We start from the raw sequence: 13,309 nt of genomic DNA, 5'->3' as shown, positions 1-13,309 counted from the left end.
CCACTCAGGCATGGACAGCCAGTAACCAAGACTGGAGACACTCCAACCTCAGTTAGCTGCCCCTGCAATCTTCTGAGTTCCCTCCAAGCATGGTATGCCAAGTCTTCCCAGCTAATTCCCACCCCCACCTCAGTCACATCTTCTACAGGAAGGCTCCTTCATTACCTGACAGGTTCTCCCTCCAGAGTTACTTGCTCTGCCATGGACAACCTTATCCTCATCAGAAATTCTAGGTCTTTCCCACTACTCTCATTTCAATCATCAATCAATCAACCAATTAAAGGGAAACTCAGGCTTCATAAGCATATGTCCTTTCTGAGCCTCATCAGGCCCCTGGTAAGTCTGATTAACTTCCCATGTCCCTCTGTGATACCTCCATTGATGAAGTCTCTCTGGTTTAAAATATTCATGAAACTCCCCTCTGTTCTCCATTAGTCCTTGATTCTCCTTCCTTTTCCTTATCCAACTTCACCAGTCAATCCAACTTTTCCCGAAACCAACTTCCTTCTAATCTGCACATACAGTGCCTTGGCCAAGGCTCTCAGCATTTCAGCTGATCTTCTCTGGCCTCTCCCAACTGTTAGCCTATTTCCGGTCTCTATCCCTAGTTCATATCCAATCTATATCTCTCACCCCTATAAAGATATCTCATGGAATAACATACCCATTACTATCAAGTTTGTCACTCATGATTTGACTGTACTCCTGAATGGGTACCTCACCAGCTTTCCATTCTGTTTTTGCTTCAAGCACCTGTCTCCCCAGTGCTGAATTTAGTAATTTACAAACAGTAAACCACACATCAACCCCAGGATCCCCCATGCCTTTTATGCTTCCAGGCTTTTCCATATATCACTTTTCAACCCAGAAAAACTCCACTTTATATACCATCCCATCTACCTGTCTATCTTTCCTTAAAGTCTTTCTGAAAGTCTTCCCTGACTCAGTCTCCATCCTTAGGTACACAGCCCTGCCCTATACTTCCACTGCACTCTTTATCCTTGTGCCTCTGAGTGTACAGGGTTATTAATAGACAAGAGTCTAAAGTATGAGTCTCTTAATGAAATAGACCACATACAATTAATTCTCTGCACAGCTAGTATTCATCCTAATATACAACACAAAGTCTCACACACACACACACACACACACACACAAACACACACACACACACACACACACACACCACTCAAAATACGCTAGAAAAAAAGGACAAATTAAGAGTAATGTTTGTTTTAAATCTTAGATAAACAGCACACTCTGGAGCTTCTCTAATTTTGCTGAGTTGAGCTGTAAGTCATTAGTCAGTGGGAGCAGAGATGGAAGACTGTGCTTGGATGCCATTCTCTTAGACAATGGTTAATTCCATCTGGGACATACACACTATGCAGTGGATATAATGGAATCCCCTGAAGAATTAGCTAGGAATCTGTGAGGTATATGACAGGGGAAAAATGAGAGAGCTGTACTGGGGTTTGACACACATACACGTGTCTTAGCATTCATAGTTTTAATTTAATAAAACAAGCAGTACTTCAGGCAAAGTGTGGTTTCCATTGGAATCTTCACTTTTTAGGTTAAGAGTTGGAACTTTACTCAAATGTCCTTCTGCTGCTTCTTCATCTTCTCAGTTATTAGGTTCCAAATCCCTGTCATTGGGCAAGCAGTGGACATGTAATAATTATTTCCTACTTTTCTCTCTCCCTCTCTATCATCTTTAAATCCACGGTATCTCAATCCAACTGATGTCAGTAAATCCAGACTGTCCCAACTTTTCTCTAAAACTCTTAAAACTATTTGAATGAGGTGTTGAGCAGCTGTCAGTTATGGATTTGAAAATAAAAAAGAGCTTGAAAATTGTACGTTCAGTATAAAAAGATTAGGTGAGGCAATTCAGAATGTTTAAGAACTTTAAATCAAGTTAAAAGCAGTTACTACGGCCAGACCTCATGAAGCTCCGCTTAAGAGTCGCATTAACCTGGCAGTCAAAACTATTTAAAATGAATAATGTTTCTTTCACATTTCACTCACTTTCGGCATCATAAAAAAAGAAAAAGGGAAAAGGAAAAAAAAAAAAACCAATGTGACTTGGCGCATGACCATAGAGTCACGTAACAGTGACCTTCCAGACTGAGCTTCCTGAGGACAAAACTGGTGCTGCTGTTAATCCATGAATTCGATGACCTATACCCCTCTTAAGGCTAAAGAGGATAATTTTTCAAATGGAGAAGGGACAATGAAGATATTCCAGAGGCTTTTCAATCTAAAAAGAAAGAAAGCGAGAGAGAAAAATTCACAGTTCATATGCCACAGTGGCTGAACTCAACCTTCAATGAAACCCTCTAAATTTGGGGTGACTACTGTACAACAGAGCCAAACCCCTCCCACCTGTTTTGTTGTTTGTTTTTCACCATTTTGTCAAATATGGTAACATGAATGTGGCTATTCAGATCTATATTAAAAGCAACCAAGCCCATTTTCAGTACTTCGTGGTTATGGGTCACTAGTGATGATTCAAGTGCACAACACAGATAGGAACCATGTCCACTGTCATAGAAAGTTCCATAGAACAGCACTAGAAAGGTACAGTCAGGGCAAGGGAGCGAGACTAGCCAGCAGGTTACAGAGCTCTGTTGCTAAATGAAGCTTCTTTTAGACCGCACAGTTCCTAAAGGAAATCAAGAAATATGATTTCTCTGCAAATATGTCACTCATTCTTTAAGATTTACTTTTATTATTTTAATTATGTGCACATGACACTAAAGTGCCCTCGGAGGCCAGCAGTGACTGATCCTCTGAAGGCAGAGTTACAGGCAGTTGTGAGCCTCCTGAAGTAGGTACTGGGAATAGAGCCTGGGTGCTCTGCAAGAACGCTAAGTGCTATTACTCTCTAAGCTGTGTCTCCAGCCCTGCTGATAAGTGTAATGAATGGAGAAGAGTTACAAAATTCAGTCGTGAGTTGGCAGAGAGATGTTGCTACAATCAACTGGAGATTAAAATGCTCCAAAATGCCGATTTGATGCACATCCCCTCCTGATTGATATGTGCTAAGGAGCTGCTATGGCTTAGGTGTGATTTTCATCACCAAAGTTTATATTTAAAATGAGTTGCCAGCATAATGGCCTTGGGAGTCAGTATATGTCACAGAAACTACTGTCTTTCTTCACCAGCTGGATTAGTTCTCTCAATGGACAACATCTCAAGAGAGTTATTATAAAGCAATGTTACTTCATATGTTTACTTCCTCCTAGTGTGCCCGTGTGCCTTGCCAACATGAAGTGTGCACCAGAAGCTGAACAGATGCCAACACCATGCTTTTGGCCTTTCAGAACCATGAGTCAAAATAAATCTCTTTTCTTTATAAATTACCCAGCCTCGGGCACTGTCACAGCAACAAATCCCACTGTGATGGAAGCCATGCACAGCCCTTCCCAGCTCAGCATGAGCCGAACACCAGGGCTGCAGACACTAATCTGCCTAAAGAATGGGAGCTGCTATTACTGACCTAGAATCCTCCTACTGCCCTGACAGTGCTTCTCCGGCTCCACCAGGATTTGTTTTGTTCTCTGGTTGTGGTTGTTAAAGCAGCACACTTCTAGAAAAACAGTTTCCAGCCATCTGCCCTCCATGCTTAAGCCTGCCAGAGCCATCATTCACCACATGAAATCCAGGGCAGTTGAGAGCCTCACCATCGTTCTTCACTCAGCACCACAGCCTAAAGAGTCTTATTTAGGAATACAGATGGGCTGAACAGGCTTTCCAGAGGATTTTTTTTGTTTTTTTTTTTTTGTTTGTTTGTTTGTTTGTTTGTTCGTTTGTTTTTTGAGATAAGGTCTCTCTCTCTTTAAATAGCCATGGCTGTACTAGAATTCAGTTATGTAGATCAGGCTGGCCTCAAAACTCAGAGATCTACTTGCCTCTGCCTCTTGAGTGCTGGGGTTTGTTTAAAGGTATACACTGCAATGCCTAGCTTTTCCATGGTTCTTTGTACAATACATTGACATGATCTGTTAGATCTGTGTACTTCAAAGCCAAATAAACACAAATAAAAACAACTGGAACCTGGTTCTGGCCTTGCCATACCCAAACTGCATGCTAAAGCACTCGGGTCTCATTCCATTCACTTACACAACCTTTTCCAGCATTCCTTTACATTCAAGACAATCTGGTGAAGCCTTCACTTGGATGGCAGTAACCTCCATGACTCTTGGTACCTTAGCAAAGATACTTCCATCTAAATGAGCCCCACCCATCTCTCTTCTGTCTTCCCTTCTACAAGTATCTTCCAAACCTCTGACTTGTCCTTCCTGGTGTTGACCAAGCATTCTTCATCTTGTCCTCAACACACCTACCTCCTTCAGGCTCTCTCACACATTCCTGCCTTGTCTATAGCAATCTTCATATTTAACGCATCCTAAAAGATTTAATAAATTTCTTTGCAGTGTCTCTAAAATCCGTATCTCCAGCTCTACTCTCAAATTCTCTCACAAACTCAAGAACCATATTTCAAACTGCTTTCTAAACATTTCTCCTGTACATGTCAATAACAACTTAAATAATATGTTCAAGCCAAGCTTACTAACCTCAACATACAACATTTTTATATCTTAATTGGAATAGCCATGCTTCTAGTCACTCAAACTCAAAATCACAGTCCATCTTCATTTCTGCCCTTTATTTTCCCTCAATTCCAATTTTCCACTCAGTACCAAATCCAGTCAGTTCTGCCTCCATTCTTCCGACACTGCCCTACTTCAAGTTTTCATTAGGATTAAACTATTATCCCCCCACCCCAGAGCTCTATTTCTAATCAAATCTCTCTATTTCTAATCGCTCCCAGATCCACATCCTAAATGACACTTATTTTACTTCACTCTTCAAAAAGCTTTCATTAGCTCCAAATGGCTTCCTACATTTAATCTAAACTCAAACTCCAAGGTTTTCCACACCCCACCTTATCTTTAGCTAATCCCATTTCTCACTAGCCATTTCTATTTTTCTACCCATAAACCTTTAGTCAAATGGTCCTCCTCAAGCTGGAACATCTCTGGTCCCCACCTCTTACACTGTAAAATATTTTCTCTAGTTTCATTACTTCATTTCAATAGAAAACCTTTGAGATACTCCCACTCCCAACTAGTTTCCTCCTGATGGGAAGTCAGGCATGCCAAGTGATGGAAAATCTCAACTCCTCCAGTGTTCTGCTGCAGCCACAGCCACATCTCATGATCCCCCAGAGCAAACAGGAAGAGAGGAAATGTCAGACAGATAAGCACTCTACATCACTGCCTATAGGGGACAGTCTCAGACCTCATATGACTGCCCAGTACACAGAGCTTTGTTGTCTTTGGCCTGCTGTTTTAATGTGAAAAACAAAATGAAACAAGACCAACAAGTAAAAAGCAAAGCATACTTTTCCCAAAAAGCATCTTACAGGTAGAGCAGATACAGAAATGGAGGGTGTCTCATTCTGAGACAGAGTTACTCTAGGCACCACCGCAAGGTAAATGTTAAAAAACGAATTCAGCTTTAATCAGTGATTCAATTATTAGTGTATTATACACTCCCCCAACTCTCTCCTTTTCACCCTCCTTTACTTCATGAGAAGTTCAGACCAAAATCTTAAAGGTGATGACCTCATTTTAAAAAGTCTAAAACCGGGACTCGGCGGCAGCAGCAAGATGACGAAGGGAACATCATCCTTTAGAAAGCGTAACAATAAGACGCACAAGTTGTGCTGCCGCTGAGGCTCTAAGGCCTACCACCTTCAGAAGTCGACTTGTAGCAAATGTGGCTACCCTGCCAAGCACAAAAGGAAGTATAACTGGAGTGCCAAGGCTAAGAGGCGAAACACTACCGGGACTGGTCGAAAGAGGCACCTAAAAATTGTCTACCGCAGATTCAGGCATGGATTCCGTGAAGGAACGATACCTAAACCCAAAAGGGCAGCTGTTGCAGCATCCAGCTCATCTTGAGGATTTCAATCTGTCATAAAATAAATGCTCTGGTTTCAAAGAAAAAAAAAAAAAAAAAAGCCTAAAACCTTAAAAAATACTCTGGTAAAATATATTTCTGTAAGCACTCACCTTATGAAGGTAGGAAAAAGAGCTGTAACCACAGGTAAATTAGTGTGAAAATGAAAGATCATTTTTGATTAAAAACAGGTGAAGAAAAAAGTCTGTTACTTCCTTATTCTAAAATACAAAAGTTTTTTTTTTTTTTTTTTTTTTTTGATTGATTCATGCTACAGCATGAATGGATGAGGACACTTGAAGAATAACAATCCTGGATGAGAAGGAAACTGAACAGACAGGTTATTTAAAGAATCATCAACTTGTTTTCATGCAAATGACCAGAATGATGAAATAAGTAATTCTGCAGACGGGATCTAGATGCAAGTGTTTTAAAGTAGGAGGCTTGAAGCATTCACAACCTAAGTCCAGAAGAAAGTGAAAGTGATTAACTCATCTGTTCTTCTTGGATAATACCAACCATATACTATACATTAATATACTGGCTAAATTTGTATTACAAGGGTGTAATTTTTCTTAGATATTGCCATCAAATCGTTATTATCTTGACAGTAGGTCATATTGATAAGGATATGTCTTTGAAGAATTATGCTAAGAAAAAAAAAAGGTTTAATGCCTTCAGCTTAAAAGATTTCTCAAAAGGGCAATCCCTGAAAAAAACATCTACCAAGAAGGAGAACTTGGCACGTAGCAAAACTAAAGGAAAATTGTCATTCCCCTCCAAACCTCAGCTCATTGCGCAATCCACTCACAATGCCCAAGCAACTCGCAACACAAGCTGCGTAACCGACAGAGCTACAGGAGAAGCATCCGTAAAATACTACGATCCCCATCATTCAAAGTACTTAAAACACCAAATCCAGACTAGGCCAGATGCAAGCCTCAGGCAGGAGGAAAGGACTCTCCACGGATGGCTGTGACTCTGAAGACAGTGCTGTAGAAAAAAGCCATAAAAAACAAGTCCTCCCGTCCCCAGCTAGCCGGAAGGTAGAGTTAGTGAGCCAGCATCACTTGTGACAGTGAGAAAGAGGGCTGGCAACCCCCCCAACACCCACACAAGGTCACAGTATATCAGTGTTACCAATATACTTTAAAAACATTAGAGCAATAAACTCCGAGTAGAGTGGTTCCACCTCTACACTCAAGGCAAAGACCAAACTTCAAGCTTCTCCTGAATTACAAGGAAGTACTGTGCTGTCTTCCTGTGCACAGATTCTATCTTCCACAGTGACTGAAAGGAACTCTCTCTGTTTAAACCGAGACCAGTTGTAGGCAATTAACTTTATAAGCTTCATTTTGTCTCAGTCTTAATTCCTACCGACGATGTAGTCACAGAGTGGAAGCAGCTCCAGAAACGCGTGCTGCCGTGCGCATGTTTTTAAGCACAGCAACAAGCCATTTCTCACGTGTGATGTGATTACTGTGATCTGTTTTTTGATTCTGCAGCCACTGACTCCAAATATATCTTTATTACCGTACAGGGAAAATTGTTACCCTGAGGTTTAAATTTCCCTATGTTCACCACCTCTTTCGAGAATATATCTCAATTTTAAGACAAGATTCTCCTGAAAGCCAGCATGAGGAAGGGGAGATGACCTCTGAGATAAGTTTCCTGTTTTGCCATTATAACCTCAGCAATGACTCACAGTCCAGCTATCCCAGGACTGTGGAGTGACTAAATAAATGGGAAGAGAGTCTCTTATCTGGGGTGGCAGTCTAAATCTCTCCAGTGATTGCCCAACAAGCATGAACAAACACCAGAAGCTAGTCCTCCGAGCTTTGAAATGGCAGGACATTCCACAGTTCTTCATCCATGAGGAGAAAAATCAAAGTCTTGTGAGAATTACAGTCCTAAAAGTTGGTGACAGAACAACCTCTATGTTAAAACCATAAAGAGTAAGCATGGTACAAATTTTATATCCCAAATATGAGAATGCACAAGTGAAATAGGACAGATACATACATGTTGGAAATACAGTTGTGTAACAGAAAAGCAGTGAATGAATAGGAACACAGACTGGCTCATTTTTAAAGTTAATCTTCAAATCTGAACAAATGTCATCATGTCCCCCGTTCACATGTGTACTGTAAAGATTTAGAAAAGTTGTAATGGGCACCTAATAGCCAACTCATTCACCTTGGGTGTGTGTAACGCACAGGACTGTAAGCTCCAACCTGTGAAGGGTATCAGTATAAATAATCATCCCTCTATTCAACACACATGGACACTTGTCAGCACAGAAAAAGGTAAAATGCCAAAAAGTCATGGAACAATCAGAGAAACTGCAGTTAAAGTTGCATGGACAATATTACAATCTGCCTGGGAAATTACGTAACACCTGAGAAAGAAACTGCAGACTTTGGCCATTCTGTGTGTGATTTAAATTAGCTAACCCTGAAGCTGGTAAAGGAGTGAGACATTTCTCTCCACAGAAAGATGCTAGGGAAAAACAAAGCACACAGCAAGTACATAAAGGAGGCTGGATTCCAAGAAGGATACTTGATGGGAAGCAACAAGCTAAGCCAGGAAAATCCCTGAGCAAAGTTCAAAGGTTAGAACATCAGCATTCAACCTAACCAATTTGAGTGGTCATGGAAGTTTCCTTCAGGATCCAGTGCTGAGCTGAAGTCTGAGGTCACAAGAGTCAGCCAGAGACGGATAATGTACATATATCAGCAAGAGAGATCTTGGGGCAGAAGGAACGCATTTACTTCTATGGTCTACATGTGGTGGGTTGGGAGGATGTGAGGGTAGAGAAAGAGACGGGAGGTAATGAAAGGCACTGCAGGCCATGCAGAATGAATAAGCCTTGTCTTAAAAGTACCAAGAACACATTTAAAGATTTTAAGCTAGAAAGTGACAATCTAATGTGTATTTCAGAAAGATCCAACTAGAAACAGTATTAAAGATGCATTACAAGGGATGAGGCTACAAGTAAATGGACCAATTAAGGCGCTGTTATACCAACTGAAATCTACTTTCCTCATCTGCAGAATGAAGATGAGAAGGACTTATTAACTATTAGAGGGGAAGAAGATGGTGAAGGAGGCAGCAGTGCTCTGAGACCACACCCAGTCAAACACCAGGGTAGATAACATGATACTTCATTAGGGACATTCAGCTGAGAGAAAGGAATGGGGAGGGGGAGATCATTAGGTTCAGTTATAGACATCGTGGTCTGAAAACCATATGGTTATATGTTTAAAATTATCGAATTGGAAGATTGATCTAGTTTGTGTCCTGGTTCTGGTATTTGCTATTTGTGTTTCTTCTCTCTCCTCCTGCTCTCAGTTCCTACTTGTAAAAGAAATCAAGAGTAGTAAGAGCTTGCAGGGCAACAGTGAGAACAAGTGAGCTCATGAATAGACGGGAAGTCATACTTGCTGTTCTTGCTGCGCGTTATCTGGGATGACTGCAGAACACTCCAATGGAGATGTCCAACAGGCATGTTTATGTTGTTGTTGTTTTTTTCCTGTTTCTTTTTTAACATGGTCTGAGATTTAAATATAAAGAGCACCTTGGGTGTATACTTTAGAGTAAGTTAGAACCGTATACAATGGTGTACACCTGAAATCCCAGTACTCAGGAAACTGAAGCAGAAGGATCGTCTCCAGTTCAAGGCCAATCAGAGATACAGAATAAGTTACAGGCTAGAATTTCAAGACCCTATTTTAAAATTTCAACTTATTAGATGGGAAAAAGAATTTCTTAAATGACTGATGAACAGCAAAGTAAAACCCAAGGCTAACAAGACTGTACTTCCAGAAGTCATTCCTATTTTTCAATAAATATCAGATGCACACTATATCAGTATAGAAAGGCAGTCCTCTTGAAAGAAATTGGAAAATTAAAAATATACACAAAATTCCACCCAAGAAAACTATTAGTTTCAAAAAAAGAAATTGGAGGTGGCAGAAAAACTAGTTTCTAAAACAAAGCTGAATGGCAGGAAGATCATTTAAATAAATGTGAAGCAACCCCAGAGTTGGTTAAATAAGGAGAACACAGAGATGTGCTAACACAATTTTTAAAGGGGGGGGGGGATAATAGAATATTCTTTTAAAAATAGGAAGCAGAATATAAATGAAATAGAAAGGTTGTTTTGTTTTTAAAGAAGTAGAAAAAGTAGATTTCTTTTAGCCATTTCTTGTACCCCCAAATCAGCAAATTCTCTCCCTCCCTCTCTCTTTCTCTTACACACACACACACGAAGAGACAGAGACAGAGAACATGCAGGCTCAAACTTGTTAACACCATTTATTTTGTCTATACAAGTAGGATCTTTGGGTGGAGTGGGAATGGGGGGCAGTGAGACAGCGCTTCTCTGTGCAACCCTGGCTGTCCTGGAACTCACTTTGTAGCGCAGGCTGGCCTTGAACTCAGAGATCTGCCTGTCTCTGCCTCCTGAGTGCTGGGATCAACAGCATGTGCCACTACTGCCTGGACAAGCAGGATTTTTTTAGTCATAAAAAGAACAGGGGGAAAATCTGAGATCTACTTGTTAAGATTATGGTCCACAGTGGTCTTGGTGAAGTAATTTCAAAACCTCTCTATATTAATTATAAGATATGGATGTGACTGGGACCCAGGGTTTTCACCTGAGGCAGAAAATTCAAGTAAGGAATGGGAGATGGAGAAAAACAACCTGGATGTCAGGCTGGAAGAGAAGGCATCCATGTTACATGTCAGGACTTAACTGAACAAATATTAAATATGCAGCCTATTGGAATATCTGCAATGTGTGTGTGGGTTGGGGGCGTGCACAAACAAGGAAGTAGGTATTAAGTCCTAGCTCTAGAAAGATCTAGAAACAAGAACAACATAAATCTAATGACAGCAACAACTCTCTTCATTTACTAAGCAGTTCTCCTCAAAAAGGAAACAGGACTCCTTGGAGAAATGGCTAAATTTAGGTCCAGGGCAGGAATCACTCAAGGGAAGCCCGCATCTAATGACATAAAGTAAGAAAGACTGGACCAGCCAGACGGCTTGGTGAGTAAATGCCCAGGATCTACCTGTGGAAGGAGAGAACCAATTCCCCCAAGCTTTCCTCTGACCAATGAATACATACTAGAGCATGTGCATGTACACACAGGCACCTGAGTACTCATATACACAAAATAAATAAATGTAATAAAAAATGGTAACTAGCAAGGCTACATCAAAATGAGACAGCGGAGTTGGAAGAGGCTCGCAACAGCCACCTTTAATGGTGATGAGCTACTGTCAAATCACACCGAGTTTTCATTTTTTAAATTCATAGAAAGGAGTGTGGAGGAACAAGCTCTGCTCTTCACAGAACTATCTCTACCTGAAATGGGAACTAGAGATTTGGAAAATGTTCAGTTTGTAAGCACCGCTATGATATTTGATGCAGAGATTTATTAGTGCTGTTAGCCCGTTAACTCAAGAAGCGCTGTTAAGAGGAAAGGATCAGCACTCCCAAAATTATGCTACAGACTTCTTTATTAATTTATTAATTACAAAGGGACAACAATGGAGAAACCTATAATCTACCTAAAATAAGTGATTAAGTTGATATATTTAACTAGGATCTATGGAAAAACTGACAAGAAGCTGCCAGAAGACAACATCAGTTCAGTTATCCAGTATTCTCACCTAAGATGCTTACCGTGAGCCAAACTAGAAGAAAAGGATCAGTGTGTATAACCAGAGGACATTCATGTCTGGATTCAAAAAGACAAAGCCATGAAAGACACCTCTTTAGATAATCCTTTTAAATGGGGAGAGATACATCCCTGGGCTGATACCTAGCACCACAAAAGAGAAATAAAGGAAAGAGGAAAAGGTGAAAAATGGTTTTAGACTGAAACATTCCCAGAGAAATGAAAACCAAATCCAGTGTGTATTTGCTAGTAACTTCAAGATCTGTACTGGGCAGGCTAAAGCAATGTTGGTGAGCCAATGGAACAAAGCGTGACCTAGATACTAAATAACAGTAGAGGTATGTCAATTGTATAGTAATGTTTCTGAAACTACACAGGAAAATAACCTGATTTTCAGGAATTACATAATGAATATTCAAGAGTCAAGTATCATGCCTGCTACTTATTTTCCTATGATTCAGAAAAAGAAAAGCTGGGAATATATGTCTACATATTATTTAGGGAGATGGCAATAAATGGGCAAAATGTTTTCAGTTGATAGCTCTAGATAAAGTAGATAAAAATATGCATTGTCTTGTACTCTGATTTCAAGTTCCCTGTGATTTTGAAATCTTCCCAAAAACAAAAAACAAAACAAAAAAATGATGGGAGAAAAAAAAACACACACACACACATACTACCCTCTTGGAAGACAGAAATATACCCAACAGTCCCTAGCATAGAGACACTCAAATGAAAAATCATTTTCATAAATCAAATGTTTGTTTTTCTACCCACTGCCTTAGGGGCTAGCAATATCATGTCTTCATTCAATATAGCAAATAAAATATAAGAGGTTGATTAAAACAATAAAGTCTGTGTTTAAAAGCCTAATAACTATATTATAATCACACTGTTTTTTTGATGTTATATGATTCCACTCACTTTATTCTTTCACTTCACCTCAAAGCATACCGAGAACATCTTGAGTTAATCCTTTCAACATAGTTTTTTTTTTTTCAATATTGCCTAACATGTAAGAGATTTGCAAATGATTATGTATTAGTAGACATTACCCACCACCACTAGGAAGATATTTTAATAAAGAGATGGATGGACACGGATACTTCCAGCTTAAAAAAGTCCCCTGTGTGTGGTCTGCTTCAATTGTTGTCATTCTGTAAGGCAGGCTAGTTTGCTGATCTTCACGGTCCTGCGGTGGAACCTGAAGCAAGGATTCCACTTGTCAACCTGGCCCAGGGATGGAGATCTGCTCCAGAAGCGAGCAGTGCAACAGCAGTCAGCGTTCCTGTGATTGCTAACAAAGCTGGAGCCAAAGGGGCAGGGGACTCTTCAGAAGGATGCTGGATCACAAGATAGGCATAAGCAAAAGTGAAAGTGGGTGTCATTTAAGCTAATCTCTACTTGAACCTTTTAAGAGATAAAACCATTTGAGCAGTAATTTAGTACTAAATTAACTTGGGTTTTTTTTTCTCCCTATCGTTAAAAGTTTTCATTGTTTAAATAAGAGTTTCTGCAAGAGAAATGAGGCGATGCTCCTGTTTTATTCAGAAGCATGGAGCTGATGATTTGCAAGGACGACTAGGCAGCTCGACTTAACACAGGCAGATGCGGCAAAGAGCCAAACACACAAACACAATCTGACCCTC

General features: G+C 40.2%; 1 protein-coding gene and 1 pseudogene across 1 annotated transcript in view; one reads left to right on the top strand and one right to left on the bottom strand.

Annotated features, from left to right (window-relative positions):
• Positions 1-13,309, bottom strand: part of Cadm1 (cell adhesion molecule 1) — a 325,600-nt gene that overhangs the window by 302,838 nt on the left and 9,453 nt on the right.
• On the top strand, positions 5,682-6,022 carry LOC129687423 (60S ribosomal protein L37-like; annotated as a pseudogene).

Source organism: Psammomys obesus, unplaced genomic scaffold, assembly GCF_907164565.1.
Source record: "Psammomys obesus unplaced genomic scaffold, mPsaObe1.curated_primary_1811, whole genome shotgun sequence".
Lineage (NCBI taxonomy): Eukaryota > Metazoa > Chordata > Mammalia > Rodentia > Muridae > Psammomys > Psammomys obesus.
This window is presented reverse-complemented; position numbering and strand designations above follow the sequence as displayed.